At 43.4% G+C, this 19,120-nt stretch overlaps 1 protein-coding gene across 7 annotated transcripts in view; it reads right to left on the reverse strand.

Moving 5' to 3' along the window:
* Nucleotides 1–19,120, reverse strand: part of CCDC85A (coiled-coil domain containing 85A) — a 271,108-nt gene that overhangs the window by 127,863 nt on the left and 124,125 nt on the right. For all 7 annotated transcript variants that reach the window (XM_065682465.1, XM_065682466.1, XM_065682464.1 and 4 more), the window contains one exon: nucleotides 10,165–10,294. The gene's annotated coding sequence lies outside the window, so the exon portion shown is untranslated. The remainder of the gene's footprint in view (nucleotides 1–10,164; nucleotides 10,295–19,120) is intronic.

A 19,120-nucleotide genomic window follows, 5' to 3' on the forward strand; every position in this document is an offset into this window, starting at 1 on the left:
GCACAGTTATTCAAGCACTTCTGTGTGCGAATACCCATGTTGCAAATACATGTGTGTGTTGTAATCCCACTCACCTGAGCACATTCTCCTCAACATTAGTTTCTTCCTGTCAAACTACACAAAAATAACCATATAGGGACCGAATGCGTTTCTCAGAAATACATCTCCTAGCCTTGCCACACAGCCTTTTTCCACTTCCAAGCTCCATTCCTCAAAATAGCTCTGAAGTGGTTCCAAAAGGCTGGCAGGACACAAAGCAGCTTTCACATGCGACTTGCAGCCACTTGGTGCTCACCTACCAAGTGATGGTGAAGCAGTATGGAGAAGTCTTGACCAGATTAAACCTTTCCTCCACCATGTGCACCACAAGTCTGTGCGTAGCTACTTCTCATCATGTGCTTTGCTTCAGCACAGACACCACACTTGGTGAATACTGTAAATTCAGATGTCTTATAAACATTTTCTGAAGGACAACACACCAGATGTCAGCCAGGGTATCTCTAATGTCTTTGCATACACGAAACAGCCACCTTCAGCCCTCAAATATATAATCCACGGAAGTTTGCTTCATGAAAATGTAGGAAACAAGTTAAAATGCATCACATTCAATCACACCTGCATACGCAGATTGTCCTTCAAAGAAGCTGCCTACCAAGGTCAAAACCAGTCACCTGAAATGGGATTTAGGTGGAGATTTAGCTTCCTCGGCTTCAGTTCTCCAGTCAGTCTTTGCTGGGAGGAGCACTTCTTGCCACACTTCTGAGCACATCCTCACTTTCTGCTGTAGAGCACAAGCCACAACCACCTTCCTGTTCACTCATCATTAGGCAAGAGGCCAGCTCAGTAAACCAGATCTTCACAAACTAAAGGGAGAACAAGGGCAGGGCAGACTCTGGCATAGAGCAAACCTCTTGAAGTCTCCCATGGTATGATTTGAACTGAGTGCCACCAAAGGCACCCATCACCAAAACAGTGAGACGGCAGCACCTCGAGTTCAGAAGCTCCTATCTCCTACAAGTGAGGCCTGTGGTACTTCAGGGAGCACCAGCAGGATGAGGAGGGCTTTGAGAATTGCAGCATTTGCTGCTCCAAAAATACCCTGTTTGACCAGGCTGCTGTCAGAGCCCATTCCTACTAAGACAAACATTTAACATGTGCAAATACTAAAAGATGAATTTCCTGTTTGAACAGTCAGCACAACAGAATAGTGCCAAAAGAATCATTGCAACATCTGTCAACGTAACCAACCAGCTACCAGCCAGAACACAGGACAACCGTGATCCGCCATCAAGAGACAGACAGAATGTCCCAGCAAAGCCTTCCTATAGCAAATTCCACCTTGGAGAAGAATGACTAGCAGGAAAGAGGGGCAAGCAGGACAGTTGCTGTGATCTCCTATCCTTCTCTTCAGCTTAGGAGTGAAAGCACCTTTGGTACTTGGCTCTAGAAATACATGAGAGCAGGAAAGGAATCACCCTCTGGGCAGTGACAAGTTTGGGACATGTCACTGCACTGGGTTGCTTGTGACCATGATGCCACTTCCCTCAGACATCACAGAATGGTTTGGGTTGGAAAGGACCTTAAGATCATCCAGTTCCAACCCCCTGCCATGGTAACATCATGGTAAGATCATGGTAACATTAGTTACCAGAGCTTGCAAGCCTGGCCAAATGCCCGCAGCAGATATGTACAGACACTGCCACAATGGCAATAACAAGTCATTAACACAAGACTATGCTTCAATTTTTGTTATTTTAAATAAATATTTCCAAGGTCTTTGCTCAGTTTCTAAGCATTCACACATTCACCATCACTCTCTTTGAACCAAGTGATAATAAAAGGGTTTCAGTTCCGAGGGAAAAGGTGTTACTGTTGACAGCTCATTGCATGCTTCTGCTCAACAGAAGTACAGTGTGCTGGTACCTGCAGCTGGGTCAGCGTCCTCACCATTGCCTTCCTGCAGGACAGCATGGGCTCACTCTCAAAAGCTCTCTGTATGTGTAGTGGGACACATTTATGCCAGGAGAGATGTCACTTCATCAGTAGAAATGATGCTGATGAAGCTGTGGGGGTTTTTAACCTATTTCAGGAACCAAAATCCCTCTACATCCCAAGTGCCTGAGCAGTTAGTACAGTCGTGTGCAGTGAAAGGGTAAATGTTATCATTCTGGCTTTACAAATGATGTAAAAACCCAGAAGAAGCCAAATGAAAGCTTCTCTAACTTAACAGTTAAAGAACCCTCCAGTGCCAAGGAGGAGGATTCTGGCCACATAAGGCCAAGGGAATACTTCCTTTGTGAACTTGCTGTCAGTGGAAAGCTGGTGAAGGATTTTCTGAGCCAGTTCTCACTATTGTAGTGTGTGGAACATGCCGGGAAGGGAGGAGAAAAGAAAGAAGGAAAAGGGAAAAAGAAGGGTGGCGGAGCAGTTTATAATACCTCAAGTAGGATATGCTGTAAGCAATACATATGCTCACAGTAGTAACACACAGCTGATTTCCAAACACTCTCCCCCTGGATACCTGCAGGGAGAATCCAAGCTCGCTGCCATTCCAGCCCCAGCTTGCATACTTGGGATTTGTAAATGCAAACGGAGCCCTTAACTTCCCCAAAGCTTTTTCCTGTTTCTATTTTAAACTAAAAGGAGACACTCAGAACTTGCCATCAATCTGAAGGCTCAGGGCACCTGAAGCACCAGCATAAAAAGTTGTGTTTGTGATTTGCTGCAAGTTTTCTGCCTGAATTTGTAACGTGAGAAAACCATAGGAAGTAAAAAGAAGCAATTGCCATTGCTCAGGACTGATCCTGCATTAGTATAGGTGACATTTTCAATGCTTTACACTGTCCCCAGCTTGCTCCCACACACTACCAGTAGGAATTTCCCTTGCTTCCTTTGGGAAACCACCCCCAGACATAATCCACCTGATTATAAAGAAGTTCTTCTCAATATCCAAGCTCAGTTGTATTTTTTTCCTTAATTTTACCCTACCAGTCTTCATTGTGCTTTTTTCCTGATTCTAAATTACTCCTTTATTAGTTTGATATTTAATGCTTTCCCTCTCACTGATCACAGAATCCCAGACTAGTTTCAGCTGGGAGGGACCTTAAAGCTCATCCAGCTCCAATCCCTGCCACTGGCAGGGACACTAAAGCAGGTTGCTGAAACCAAAAGAAAACGCAAGAGGCCCCGATCCTCAGTGGAAGTTACATTCAGAAAACCCCCAAATGAACAAAATCAATGAATGAGAAAACTCTGTACATCACCAGCAGGATAAACACACACACCCCCGCTTGACAATTACCCTTCCTGCCCAACAGCAAAACCTATCTTGCTTCTATGATCTTGATAGTTTGGATGCAGTGATTTGACAAGAAGTTTGGAGGCTGGAGACCCAAATGTATCTTTAAACCCAGAGCGGCTGCAGAGCGGTTTCTCGAAGGCAGGCCACGCAGTGTGAAGCAGCTCAATCCAGCTGGCTGAGTGATCCATACAGCTGTGGCTTCCCTCAGCTCTTCAATAAAATATTAGGGTGTGTTTCCATTGTTTGCTCGCTGTCATCAGCCCATCCTTCAGCTGACGGAGGTTAAAGGCTATGGAGATTCCTGGGACAGCTGTTTGGTAATTGTCACAGCCAGTTCCTTGGTAACCCACAATCTCAGGAGGTAGATTCTTGGTTGCTAAGCGATAAATTCAGGTAAAAGAACCTTTTCCTGGGTTTTATTACAACGACAGGCTCCAACAGTAGAGTCTGGAGCTGTTTCCTTTTTCTTTTCCTTTCTAATTCCCAGGGATGGGATTTAAAATTATTGCTGAATAACTTTCCTGGGCTCTGAGGCAGTGTTCAGCACAGATTAAATGAAGTGGCACTATATTCTGCTCCTATTTAACTGGATAAACCCACAACAGACGTCCTGCAGCGTGTTGCAGCACGTGTAGTTAATTTGCTGGGTCTTAAGAGAGGCATTCCCACAAGGACAGGCTGAGTTAAACAGGCCTTCCCGCAGAAAGGACTCTGTGTTCCTTTTTCCTTCCCTTTTCCAGTTTGGGATCTCATTCCTATCTTTAGGAAAATGCAACATACAGGTTTGAGCTGAGCCAGATGCTCTTGTGACTAACGCTTGCTAAGCAAAGCAAAGACCTCGCTGCCCTTGGCAGCATTAGAGGGGTCAAACCTCCACATGTTCCCTAGCAATTTTTCCCACATGTGTGTCACAAGCAGGAGCTCTCAAACATCTTTCTCCCAGCTTCAGTGCCAGCTCTCGGTGTTCCTTAATGTCCCCACCTATGAAACAGATACTGGCAAGCCTTTTTAACATCACACCCTTATTTATGAAGGCTTTTGAGGATGAAAATCTGCTCTTACCCAATTTGCTGATGTTTCATTAGCAGAGCTACAGCTGTGCTCAGTGGGGATGGCAAGTGGTGGGTGAGAGGGAGATGGGGTTAACTTGTCCCTGCTGTCAGCAGCTTATCCTCATGGTCCATGCGTGACCCCAGCATGGGCTGGCTCCCAGGGCAGGCTGAGGGCTCTCTGTCATGGGGAAAAGGGCAGCTGCTCTGCCCTCACTGCTCAGGGGATGGTTAAGGTCCCTGCCTGCCTCAGCTCTATCTTACACAAACAGGCTTTGCTGTTCTGTCTGTTCTTCCCACGTGTGTTTGCCACGAAGATACTGTTATTGGTTGCTACAGGAAAAAGCCCTTCTACCTCTTGTCTTTGTTATTTATTAGTTCTCATGTCCATCTTCAAGGAAATTAATAAAGCAACGCTTGCCTTCCTCCAAAAGAATTATGCAGACAGAAGTTGGCAGCATTGGCTACACTAACCACACCTTGCTAGTACAAAGCAGGTCAGGAAAGGGCTGTGATTAGGGTTTGGCTGCTGGGTGCACGATGATGGTGCAGCATGGGCTTTGGGAGCGTGGTGTAGATGTCCACAAGATTTGTGCAGCCACTTATATGTGTCTATCAGCAAAGCACCAGCCTCCACCAAAGGCAAGGGTGACAGCCCAGGGAGTAGCTGACTTCCCTTTCTGGGGCTGTCTGACCAGTGGGAAGAAACATAGAACCATAGAATGGCTGAGGTTGGAAGGGACATTAAAGCTCATCCAGTTCCAACCCCTGCCATGGGCAGGGACCCCTTCCACTGGAGCAGCTTTCTCCAAGCCCCTGTGTCCAACCTGGCCTTGAGCACTGCCAGGGATGGGGCAGCCACAGCTTCTCTGGGCACCCTGTGCCAGCGCCTCAGCACCCTCACAGGGAAGAGCTTCTGCCTAAGAGCTCAGCTCAGTCTCCCCTCGGGCAGGTTCAAGCCATTCCCCTTGGCCTGTCCCTACAGGCCCTTGTCCCAAGCCCCTCTCCAGGTTTCCTGCAGCCCCTTCAGGCACTGGAGCTGCTCTAAGGTCTCCCCTTCAGGAGCCTTCTCTTCTCCAGGCTGCCCCAGCCCAGCTCTCTCAGCCTGGCTCCATAAAATCCAATCATACTTTTTGTAACTGCCCATCTCCCTGCAGAGCAGCGGGCATGGCCTCTGCTCTAGTATCTGAAGGAGGATGATGTGTTGGTTCGTGCTGTTGATACTCCACTTTCTTCTGGAAAGCCGTGGCAACACTGAGATGGTTTCCCAGACACTGGAAGGACCACTGCAGGACTTCCGAGTGACTCATGCTCCTTTCCAGGACTAAGGTGTTCCCTTGTTCTGACCCTCACACAATAACCTCTGATATGGGAACAATTACGCTTTCAAGAGTTAGCACTCTGACATGAGGAACTTTCAGGCAGGATTTCTGCAGCCAGTTCTGCTATAAAGCCCCAGTGAATGAGACCAGCTCTTGCCTTGCTGTCAGACTGGCCTTTTCCCTTGACAAGTGAACTCCTCAAGCCATACTATAAAGCTACTTCAGCCAGTACCTGAGTCAGCACCGTGGGGACTGGCGAGCGTGATGCACGTGTGCCGGCTACACTGAGCGCAGCATCCATCCTTCCACACAAAAGACTGGCAGCAAACACAATGCAGCATCTCAAAGGAAAGGAAAACCACTGAGTGGTGAGGGTGAGGGGCAGGTAACTTGTTTCTGTTTTGTATGTGTGCAGTGTCTGCCAGGCTTCCAACCAAAATACCCCGAGTTGTGATGCAAATACACCTTGCTTCAGGAGGAGCACAGACTACAGCAGAACTTTAACCTAGGTAGGCCAGCTGCCTTGTGAAAGCCCAGACCTCAGCCTGGTGGCTGCAGTAGAACATGTACAAGGAACCATGCCCCTATAGAAGATGAGTCCTAAAAGCTTGGGAAAACCTTGGGACAAATTCTGAAAGCATTTTGTGTCCTGACACTGTAAGAAACCAATGAAAGACACTTGGTAGTATTCAAATTTAGACTAGCATTTCTTTAGTGTTTCTTCTTTGTGTTATAACCACTGAACTGCTGGTGCTTGGCTGATAAAGGATACCTCACTTAGCCAAATAACCCTCCCTTTTTACTACTAAAGGTTAAATGAGTGAAATTAGATCAGAAAATTGGTTTGAATGAGTAATAGAGAGACACGAAACAAACCCTTCTATACATAGTCACTGTCACCAAGATTGAAGAAGAAGGGTTCTCATTCCAATTACTACCAAGATTACCATCAAATAGAATGAAGATCTGGCCTGTGTGTATACTAAACCAGTAGGAAAGTTATGCTTTACAGTGAGACAAAAGGCCCGGTTTTCGGTGATACATTCCTGGGGAAGCCAGAAGCTCATTTGCTGATGGCGTAACAAAATGGATATAAATGATTTTTAATCCAAAATTAATGTTTCCACTGGTCTTACTTGATTTATCTTCCAGTTACATATTCCAACCAGTTGTAAGACATATTTGGAGGAAGAAAGCTCAATTACAAATTATCATTACTGATAATTTTAGCTTTGTGCTCAATTTCTACAGCCCCAGGAACACAACAGCTCTAAAGCTGTATTTCTCTTTCAGGTATTTGATTTGCGTGCACACAGCAGATAGAAAATGTCACCTGCTTTGGATGTGCAATTGGCAGAAGTCAGGTACAATGACTTCAATGGAGTGCCTACAGCATCTGGTGGCAGACTGGAGCCTAAAGATAGTGGAGGTAAAAAGAAGAGTGGGCAGTGGCTTCCAAATGCAATAAACCAGCACAGAAGCAAAACACAGTGATTGGGAATGGCACAGGGTGGCCATGGGTCACATTTTGAATTAAAGAAAATACACACACTTCTCAATACATCTCGTTTAACAGTGTTAACAGATCTGATTAAATATAGTCATATTCTACAGCCACCTATAAACCACCATCCTAAGCCATTCCACCTCCTCTGCAAAATGGGGGAAAGTAACAGTATTGACACATTGACATATTGATTCTATGATCCGAAAAAAGGGAAAATACTGGCTTCTGTGTAACCTGAAGCTGATCCAGCACCTACAGAGTCAGTGAAAACATTCCTGTTGACTCCAGTGTGTGGTTTGGATCAGGCTTTTAGTAAGAGAGAGTCTTATACCAGGGAACCCTCTGTTACTGAAGGAGGACAGCTCAAACCCTGCCTCACAACCTCATCTTCCTATTCCTTAGAAATACTTTTTTGAGGAAATAAGGTGCCATCTTTTGTGAGACATTTCCAGGCAGCTTTGAATGCCGAGGAAAATTACCTGGATGCAGCAATCACACTGCTAAAGGGACAGTAAACATGTTTCAAAATGCCACGAAGACCTACCTCAAGAATTAAGCACAATATTCCAGCTCTGTGCTACACAGGAGGGAAACAAATGTCCATTTTTCCTCAGCATGTTACCCTCCTGTGCTTCGGATTCATTCCTTCCCTTGAAATAGCATTATTTTCACATTATTCTTTAGCTTTTTGTTCCGGTTTCAAACACAATTAAACTTTGAATAATTAAGCAATGCCTGCCTCAGAGCAGCCAGGCCCTGCTTCTGTTTGCTTATTCTCCTGCTGCTTAGCCCATAAGCCTACCTAAAGCAGTAGTGATTTAACAAGCCCCGACTTTTTGGGACACAGTAGAGTGGAACAGAGAAGGGGAAGATTTTTCAGCCTCACAAACCTTACAGCAGCACCCTCCTTCCTTGTCATTTCTGTACCTTGACAAGATCTCCAGCGAGAAAAATTTTGCATTTTCAGTCTCACAAAAACCATGGGTTCTCCAGCAATGAGGCAACGGAAAAAATCAATACTTGCCATGTACCATGTAACCAATAGAATAAGGGCAATGATTTATGTATGGATGGATGCAGACTGAATCAGCTGGGGCCTCAAACAGAGGGAGAGAGAGAGAAGGAGAGAGAAAGAGGTGTGGGGGTGAGCTGGACTGCAGTGATTATTCCTACACTATGGCCAGATATGCTTTTTCTTCTGCAGCAATAATCCCCTTCTCTAGCACTGCAGGACATAGAGGAAGGACTTGCAATGTATGGAATTATCTGATGGACCAGCTTTTCTCTTTTTGCCTCAGAATAATGATGCTATGTTGAATATTAAGGTACAGTAAACATAAAGAAGAATGTGGTCTGCAGTCCTTCAGTCTTCCAGCTACCTCCACCCTAATAAAGACCAAGCCAGTGGGTCAACAAGAACTAGTTTAAAGAGAGTCAAATTATCAACAGGATAAAATTGTACCATCACTGCTTCCTGACAAGAAAAAGCAGGAAGGGCTTACTGAAGAGAACTACTGTGTACCCCAGGAGTTTCTGCTGAGGATATAGTTGTGTAAATTGGATTACCAGGGATACAGCACTATAAGGTATTTAATGACTGTGGTAACTTTTAGGATATCTAATGCTGCTGTTGATTTAAAATCAAAACCTTCAAGCTAAAAGATTTACTTATGTGTCTGTGTGATGTAGCTACCAATAAACACTTATCCAAACTATTTTTGATGCTTTATTGCTGTACTGTTAATGAATATCTAGCAGATGACTTTGAAGTGACAGTAATGTGCTACAGAAATGTCAGATGATTTTATTAAAAACACCTCTTGTGTAGTTTAAAATAACCCGTACACATTTTGCAAGGCTTTGGCTGTTCTGACTGTATTTACATTTCTGAGAATCAGACGTTCATTCAGTACTTTCAATATTGTACTTTGCTGAGAAGTAATCTTATTATAATTAATATTTCTGCTGCAATTACCACCGATGACCGGATCGATTCTCTTTTCTTTCTATAACATTTAGACAACATTTAACCCGTGGGATTGTCAGTTTTCCTCTTGGAAGGCATAACGTTTTTAGATAATGCTATAGAACAATAGGAGGCCACTAGTTAAATACACCAGTTATGCAACGTGAGATCAATTAAAGCTTTAAGACTCGTGCTATGTTTAAAAGCTTCGTGTTTTATAGATGTCTGTGAATGTATGAGGTCAGAATAACACAGAAATCATTCCATTTCTGACTTCTCCCAATGTACGCCTGACAATGTGCTGGCGAGATTAATCAGTAGCTACCAAATTGCATGTGGATGCTTCATGGTGAAAATAACAACAAACACACAAAACCAATATTTAACTGGAGTATAAACAGGGGTTTGCTTTCTAAAGAATGTCACTGTATATCCTCAGACTTTGCACCTGAATTTATATTTCTGACTATTCTGCTTTGATATTCCCTCCCTAGTTCTTTCACATAAGTTATACTGTGCTTAGCAGAACATACACTTGTCTGGACATATCAAAATAACAGTAATGCAGAAAAATAACACATTAGAAACAGAGTTTTTATTTCACTTCCCATTCAGTTGGCAACAGCAGACAATGTATTTCAGAGAATGAAAGTGTGGAACCCGTTATAAAGCAGAATAAGTACATACAGCTCGCTCTGAATTCAGTCAGAAAATTCTTCTTGTGGCAAACCTGAACAACAGGGACAACCAAAGGGTCCTACACCCCTCAGTCCTTTATCCTTATTAATCCCACAAATTAAAATCTCAATGAATTAAAATACTTCAGGCCTTAGAATTATATTAAGCTAAAAGGGAAAGAGATGCAGCCCATGTACCAACTAAAGCACAACAGAACACAGTCCACAAGTGAAGATGCCTTAACAACTTCTAATGTAGAAATAATACGATGTGCATAATTTAAGGGGGTTTCTCAAACTCCTCCAAGCACTGAGGACAGAGCAGGTTATCAATAGGCTTACCTCTGAGCAACAACTGTAATTCTTCTCCTCCTGCTTTCTCTCTCTCTTCATTCAACAGAGCAACAGAAACTCCACGGATGATGATGACTTTCTTGACTTTTGTTGTGAGCTTCAGCCAGAATCCATGGACCTACGGCATTTGGAAATGGAGAGGGAATACCATGAAAACCTTGGCAAAAGCAGAAGGGGAAAAGTGGGAAGATCAACAGAACAGGTAACAGCTTTCCATAGCACCACGACCAGGTGAGTTACACTAGCAAGCAATGCTTCAGAGCCAGGGAGATGTAAATCATTGCTGAAAATGAATGAAAGCACACTGCCTTCATGCTGGACCTACACCACCTTGGTAACTTGAAATACAGCCTCAGGTAGCTAAAGAAATCTGCCCAAAGCTTTGGTCAATTACAATTCACAGTTGTAAATGTATATAGAGCAGACAGTTCATTTTAAAGCGACAGACAAGATTATGGTTTATAAACCAAGGGCAGGGTGCACTATCACTAGTGTAATTCTGCACCCAGTCATAGTGTACGCTGTGCTCAAAATGTCAAGTGGCAAAGGAATTTTAAAACCGGAATAATGTTGTTACAATTAGGAAAAATTAAGAAAATGACCATATTTGCAATACAGAAAATGATTTTAATGTCCAAGTCTTTCTGATGTACAAATCAGTGTTTGTTTCTACCAGCTTACTATGTTCTCTTTTCAAATTACCATTTGAAGTTGATGAGTCCTCTCAGGGTGAAAATCCAGAGCTGCATTAATAAAAGCTGACAACAAAAATATTGGAGAGGAAAAGAAATCTCATTTACCATTGTAAAAGAAGGAGAAAATTTTAATACCATGTTTACTGCAACTCATTTCCTTTGCACGGTTTCAGCTTTGATTAGAAGAAACACACAGTCAGGGCACAGGCTTGCTCCCATTTACACTAACAGTGAGATTATCAGTAATACTAATCAAAGGATTTCACTTGATACCTTCTTAGCATTTTCAATACTTGTGCTTTGGCAACAAGACCACAAAAAGGAGGCTGGTATTGTAACAAACATGTTAGTTTGAATTCATTTTCAATGCCAGAATATAGATGCATACGACTGTCTGTTAGTATAGAACCATAGAACGATGTCTTAAATGTGCTAAAATTGCTCCTTTCTCTTAAAATCAATACAATGATTTAAAATTGTTTAGAAGCCCACATTTAAAACTTCTTCCTACATCAGTTACACCGTTGTAATTTGTCACATGAATAAGGAAATGTCACAGAGTTTACCTGATTGAAATGCTTTATCGTGCCTTAGAAACTGCGATACTGTCCATCAGCAATACGTATGGGTTTGATGTCTTCCCAGTTTTTGGCTTTGTGTGGTCAAAGAACCAGTGATATTTGTTAGGATCTGCTAAACTGCTTGTGAAAATGTGCAGCACTACCCCAGCTGAAACTGCCACTGACTGGGGTAACGAACAGCACTTGCCTCAGCCTAACGCAGACCAAGTAGAACAGTGGATTTAATGGAATACAAGGTGTATCGCGAGGTGTCAGATGTAATAAACACCAAAAGAGGGGAAAAAATCAAACCAAAAGCATGGTAGAACCTGATCTGCAAAATGCCAGCTACACAAAAGCAGCCCACACTGCAGATAACGTGGTGATCTCTAAGCAAGGCCTTAGTGCTGTGAAAAGAAATGTGACAAGAAAAACGAACCTTGTTATTTGCTATAGAACAAACCCAAAGTGTTTGTGATCAACACACTTGCTGATCAGTTGGAGAGCTGGTGGTTATCGTCTGCAATTACTGGAATTGCATTTCTTCCTTGCTCCCATTTCCCATACTTACAGTGTGCAATGTCTAACTGCTTCTTTTATCTCATGGAAACCATCCCAGCTCTGTCAACAGCTCTTGAATTTTTAACGCCGTACCCTCTCCCTCCCTCCCGCTTTTATTCCTCCTGAAATTTCCTGACCCCAGATCTTAAGATAGAGCAACTTCCATGGATTAAACAGTTCTATAGGAGTCACCTAATAAAACACTATTAATTGTAATAGATTTTTGTTTCTTCTTCCAATGATATTTCCATGGCAACATTTTCCCGTTCTATTGTGGAGGGTGTTCTTCATTCCCAGAGCAGGTTAACCACAGGGCAGGAAGGGCAGGCTCTTGGTCAGCCTTTATTTTCTCTGGTCCTTCAACAAAGGTTAGTTGAGGTCATCAGAAGCCAAAGGGTAATTACTTTTCCTCAACAGGGTTAAAGTCACACAGATTGCTATTGAGACAACTGTATGGACGACCTTCAGGTTTTTATGTTCAATCTGCTTTGCTTTTAGCACAGCAAATGTTCGTAAGGATAGCAGGGAGGGGTAAGCCCAAAGAGCTCCACACCGTGTACATCTCCCCACTTTTCAGCTGTGGTGCTGAATATTAGTGCAATTTTTAATGAGAATGCAATTAGGTGAGCCCAAACCACAAAAGGGCAAATAGTGATTAAACATCAAAGCTATCAATTGCCAGAAAGGACCTGTTCCGTGATTTCTCTATTCAAGGAATTTTAACAACATTCCAACTCAAATTTTTAGGAGAGCAAACACCCCCACATTCTCTGTTTCACTGGCTTCAAATTCATCACTCATGTCACCTGCTTCACTCAAAAGAATGAATTGGGATTGCAGGATTTAACTGGGGAAGACTTTAGTGATCAGTGTATCTTGCCTGTCTCCCTCTTTAAGCTTCCTATGGAACAGTGTCAGCTCAGGAGCATGGTGGAGATGGGGGAGAGAAAGCCAGACCTGAACTGCAGAGAAAGCCAGGGAGATGATACGGGTAAATAAGGATTTTACATGGATTTAAAGGAATAAAGCAGGCTGGTAGCATACCAGTGTCTCCAGCAGAATGTGCTTAGCTCTCACCAGCAGAATGTGCTTAGCTCTCACCCTACATAAAGAGTGGAAATGCACTCAAATTGTAAACCAGCTTACAACAGATAAAATATTGCAATGTCTAAGAGCAAGAGCAACCCCAGCCAGAGCATCTGCACAGCTGGTTTGAATCACCAGGCATCAGGCTGGGTCCTGGGGTGTTTGCTTTGTCTCTGGTTATATGGGCCACCCAGACCACTGGAAGCTGGTGTGCCCTGGTCCACAGCCCCTGCACCAGCACTGATGGTCAGGCAGAGCTCTCTGCTCCTTTCACTGGAACCTGAACATCCCTTGTGGCTTCCTGGGCACCACTGATCTCATTACTAAAATTAACAGCATTGGGTTTACTTTTTGTGGTGCACTTTTATGTAAATATTACAATAATAAAAGTCAATAATGCAAAGAAAGGGGGGTGAAATGGGGGGGGGTGTCATCTTTCCCAGCCTTAGCTTTAGCCTCCTGTGTTCTGGCTACTCTTTCCAAGCTCAATGTTGACCAAAATAAATAAATAAATACTAAAAGGATCAGGTTCTGATCATTAAGATGTCCATTATAAATCAGGGAAGTGCAACTCAGCTGCCTGATTGATGGGTTACTTTGTAAACTCAGCAAAAGGTATAAATAATCGCAATGCTGATAAATGACAAAGGGAAGATTTGGTAATCAATCAATTCAGATGGGGCTAAATGGAAGAATAATGCATCATTTATATTTGGCCATATTCTACAGTATGTAAATTATTGAATACTTGCTATACCACTACCACATCAAAGAGGTGGTAGACAAATAGACGATCATAAAACACAGCTCTCAGACTCTAGCCTTGTCACACTGTTTAACCATCTGCACTACAGTGTGCTGGGGGCAAGCCAAAGGACCTCAGAAACTTTCTTCTCTCCAGTTCTTAACAAGGGCAGCTATTTCTTTGTTCAGAAGCTACACTTTGCCAGATACAGCTACTGCTGTAATTCCCATATAGAAATCACATTAAAGAGCATTACATATAATATCATTAAATTAAGGATAAATGCATCTGTAAGGACTGTCCATCAAGAAAGAGCTTAGAACACAGGAATCTCAGAGTTAAAGGTTAATAGATATTACATCCATAACATGTATGTATAAGAGAACCAAACATATTATGTTATGGAAAGCTTTTTTCAAAAGGCACTTAATACTAATTCCACTATGAAATGAACTCTATGTGGCAACCAGATAGTTACAATGTGTTCTTAGCTCTGTAACCTTGCACCTTACTAAATTAATTAAGAAGCTGAATTTATTGGAAAGGGAATTTCCATTTGTCCTTTTCTGATTGTGACACTGGGAAGAGCGTCATCCCAGACAGAAAAAGGCACAGGTTTCACTAGCACCAGCTTTCTAACATGGAAATGCGTCCTCTTTCTATGTCATTCCTATTCCCATCAGTTACCAGCCTCCCTGCAACCTGGGAAGCAGCAGTGGGTCTTTTCCTGTGAGGAAAAGGGGCAATGGGTGTAAACTGGAACATAGGAAGTTCCACGTTAACATCAGGAAGAACTTCTTTACTGTAAGAGTGACAGAGCACTGGAACAGGTTGCCCAGGGGGGTTGTGGAGTCTCCTACACTGGAGATATTCAAGGCCCGCCTGGACAAGTTCCTGTGTGATGTACTGTAGGTTACCCTGCTCTTGCAGGGGGGTTGGACTAGATGATCTTTTGAGGTCCCTTCCAACCCTTGGGATTCTGTGATTCTGTGATTTATGATCCACACATTCTGAATCTCCCAAATTCTCACTCTCACTCCAGCTGTACATGTTCAGGTTCCCTTTCCCTAGAAGCAGCTTACGGGAGCTGATACAGAGCAGGACAGGCATAGGAGTCACGAGCATCCTTCTGTCTTTCTGTCCCATCTGTTTAAAGAATTTGGGCTTTCAGGATAACATGTAACCATCCAGGGACAGACTGAAAGATCCAGGGAAGTCCTTGATCCCGCTGCTCTGGATTAATCTGGTTCCTCACAACTCCTAAGCAATGACAACGACCACAAAGTGCTGACAAGGGCAGGCCAGAGAGACAGGGAACATCTATTCACTTTTTCATCATTAATTTAGAATATATCCTATCCAATATCATTCAGATAACATCCTTACAGCCAAATGTAGGCTTTCTGAGCTGGTATTGAATCACTAAAACCCACAGTGATGTAATATACCTACAAGCACTTTTATAGATTTAAAAGAAATGGTAAAAAACGCTACAAAAATAGGAATTTCAGCTGCCTTTTCCATTAGTAGATAGTAGGGTACCACAGTCACTAGTGATTTGTGAGTGGTTATTTGGATACACTTTGCATCTACAATGACTGAAAATGGCACAGCCTTGGAGAAGACAGAGTGCACAGGCATTTGTTTGCTTTGAAATTATCCTCTCGGGTTTCTGTTGTTGTTTTATAATGAGCAGAGACTGCAAAACAGCATCTCTCTGAAAACCATCTGGTCTTCAGAAATGTGGACTCCTCTCCAAAGAACAGCCTGGATTTGTCACTCTGTATCTGTGCCCATGTAGCTCTAAAATTATACAGTGTTAAGGTGAAAAGAACAGTTGGAAACCCCAAATATTGAAGCTGTTTCCTGATGTTTTCTCCATTTCCCCTGCTTCTCCTGTAATACCTGCTCATGACCTCAGAGTGCAAGTATTTCTCAGGTGGGACACCTGCAGTGTAAAGCACTTCATGTCTTCAGGCAGCAGAGACCTTGATGCTCAGAGGGCCTTGCACAAGTGTGAAAACATTCTCCACAACATTGATGCAAAAGAAATTATTCTTTCTATAACACAGAAGGAAAGAAGAAATCCTGCTGGGACAGTGTGTGTGTGTGTGTCAGGTGTCTTCCTGGTCTCTGTCTTATTCATGGATACTGGAGAGGAACTCTTCATCAGGGATTATAGCGATAGGACAAGGGGTGATGGGTTTAAACTGAAACAGGGGAAGTTCAGGTTAGATCTAAGGCAGAAGCTCTTCCCTGTGAGGGTGCTGAGGCGCTGGCACAGGGTGCCCAGAGAAGCTGTGGCTGCCCCATCCCTGGCAGTGCTCAAGGCCAGGTTGGACACAGGGGCTTGGAGCAACCTGCTCTAGTGGAAGGGGTCCCTGCCCGTGGCAGGGGGTTGGAACCGAGTGATCTTAAGATCCTTTCCAACCCAAACCATTCCATGATTATATGACTACTCTTAAACTCTCTCTTTTCCTTCATTCTCTTGGGTGTGTTGAGTTCCTTGTCACAAATTCTATAACCAACTGATGTTATCAGGAATAATGCCTTATTTTGAATAGAAGAGCATAGAACAGGACTTCCGAAAACTAAAAAGCAAAGCTTTAAACTGCTTCTCCAAACTTGGACTCTAAATGCCAACTGGTCATATAGAGGTAGAAGCCTGAAGTGAACCACTATAATCAGAACCAGAGGATCACCTTCCATACCACGCACCCAACAGCAATACCCTTCTCTAAAGAGTATTAATGTATTTTAGATAAAAACTACTGTTGTATGAGTCATACAAAGAGAAGTGTACTCCAACTGAAGTGCTGCTGCTTTCAACCTGGGCTTTCAAAAAGCACATTTATGGTGCTCTCAGAGCAAAAGACATGTTTTGTATCTCACAGCTCTTAATCAGCAATGCACAGCTCCATCTGCATCACCAGTGCAGGTGATCGCTGCTAGCACAGTGGAAAAAAACAGCTAGGAAACCTGGCTTGGAGCTGATGGAGAAACCATGGCACCCAAAGTATCATAAAGGAAAGGTAAATAGGTTTTCCAGATGGTAAGAGTGGAAAACGTGCAAATAAAGCAAGCTGACAAATTCACATTATCTCAGAGATAACTAATCTTCCTATTTAATAGTAAGACTTGGAAATATTCATAACCTGCCTTAGGATTGACTACTGCAGTCTGTCACAGGCTTGTGCCTAATGGAAAGGATTGTTCCTGATCTTTCTCAGAGCTGACTTTTGCTTTTCCTGGCCTTTATCTGAGCAGAGTGCAGCTCAGAGGCCTAGGATTCCCACACAACACACAGGGAGCCACAGGATACACAGCTCCTGCCCCATTCCCACTTCATCCCTTCAAGGTCTCTTCTACAGCCAAGAGCTGTAGTGTCACAGGCTGGATAACTCCCTCCCACAACAGGTAAAGAAGAGATCACTGTTAGCCTCATAAGCTATCTTCTTATCTTGAAACCTTGCGCCACAAAGGCAGATAAATGGGGAGTGGACTGTGGGATCTGTGTGCTTATTTGACCGTCACCTGAAAAACCATATGCAGGAAAGCCCTATACCCTAGTACAGCAGTTATCTGTTCACCCATGACAGATACCTTCTTTCAGCTGTGATCCTCAGCATCTTGATTTTCTGTCAGCTTCAAATCCCAGCTCGTTAGAAGAGTCACTACTCCTTGTGATTCTTGATTTTCACAGTTTCTAATTAGCCTTCATAGTAGTCTATTACCCAAATGAATTGTGATATTCCATTCGGTATGTTACATGAAAACAACCAACATTCCCATTTCTCCTTAGCATCATTTACCTCACAGTAATGTTGTCCTGAGGGTAGCACATTTTAACGGCGCAGTTAAGTCATTCAAATGAAGAAAGGTGAAAGGAAACAAAGCCAGGTTGAATATTAACTCCAACTTTCCTTTCCAAAGTTATTCCTCCGATTAGAGTCTTAATTGGGAAGATCTGTTCCCAAAGTCGTACTTCCTGAAGGTCTGTACACAAGATAGGCCCATGGGAACTGCCAGCACAGCTTGGCACAGCCCACACTCACGTGGCAGTGGTGACAAGGACAATTCTCCAGTCCACACTGCAGATCTCTGCTCTCTATTCTGACTGCAGCAGCTGTGGAGTCATTCAAGCAGAACACACCGAGAGGTAAGAGATGCACAAAGATGATCCCTAAGTTTAGAGGAAGTTACTTCCAGAGGGAAACTAAACTACAAAGTGTAGGATGAGGGTTGGCTTTCATTGCAGTAGATGAGTGAATGGGTTATTTCTTTCAACTAATGTAGGTTTCTGAATGTCATGGACCCCCCAGGTCCACATCTGTTCAGTAGCACAGTAGTTCACTAAAAACTCCAATATCTAACAGGTCATCTGTGGAACTGCTCAGTTATCAATGCTGGAAAACTGACAGCAGCCTTGAGTGTTATCTGGCTTGGAACAAAAGTCACTTTTGTCTCTTTTTGCGAGCTCAGCTTGAAGACCCGAGATTGACACACCACTGGTCTTCTGGGAAACAGAGCACCAACAACTTGTAGAAGGTGGTTCCCTTTAGCAACCATAATTTGAGCAACAAATCGTAACTGTTGTTTCCTCCACCTTCATCCAGTACAGCAGAAACAGTGCTCGTAATTTTAGATTCACAATTTTAAGATCAACAAGCAAAATTTTAATCTCTTTGTTCATTTTACCGCATTATAACTCATTCAAGTTGCATCACCGATGCAACCAAGGTACGTTACAACTACTATCAGTAGGAGTTACTAGGCTGTGCAGTCTAACAGCCCCTGCACCTAATTTCAACAACATCAGGAAGCCTTTACTGGCCACTACCTGCAGTCTCTCCTAGGGTCTGCAGCACATCAGCACAGCCAAACCAGTCAGACCAAACCTGGAGTCCTGTCTCTGGCAGTGGCACAGAGCAGATGCCAATGGCAAAGGATAATGATCATAGAATCATGGAATGGTTTGTGTCAGAAGGGACCTTAAAGCTCATCCAGTTCCAACCCCTGCCATGGGCAGGGACCCCTTCCACTGGAGCAGCTTGCTCCAAGCCCCTGTGTCCAACCTGGCCTTGAACACTGCCAGGGATGGGGCAGCCACAGCTTCTCTGGGCAGCCTGTGCCAGTGTCTCATGATGTGGCAAAGACATCGTGCGTCCTCCTGCAGTCTGTGGTTCTGGCAGTGTTCTGTTCACAGTCACTACTGTATCCACCAACTCTCTCTTTCCCCAGCTCTTTGTCTCTGTGCTCGCTATGCCTTGCAGCACTTTTTAAAGGTTTATTTTTCT

Source organism: Lathamus discolor, chromosome 5, assembly GCF_037157495.1.
Source record: "Lathamus discolor isolate bLatDis1 chromosome 5, bLatDis1.hap1, whole genome shotgun sequence".
NCBI lineage: Eukaryota > Metazoa > Chordata > Aves > Psittaciformes > Psittacidae > Lathamus > Lathamus discolor.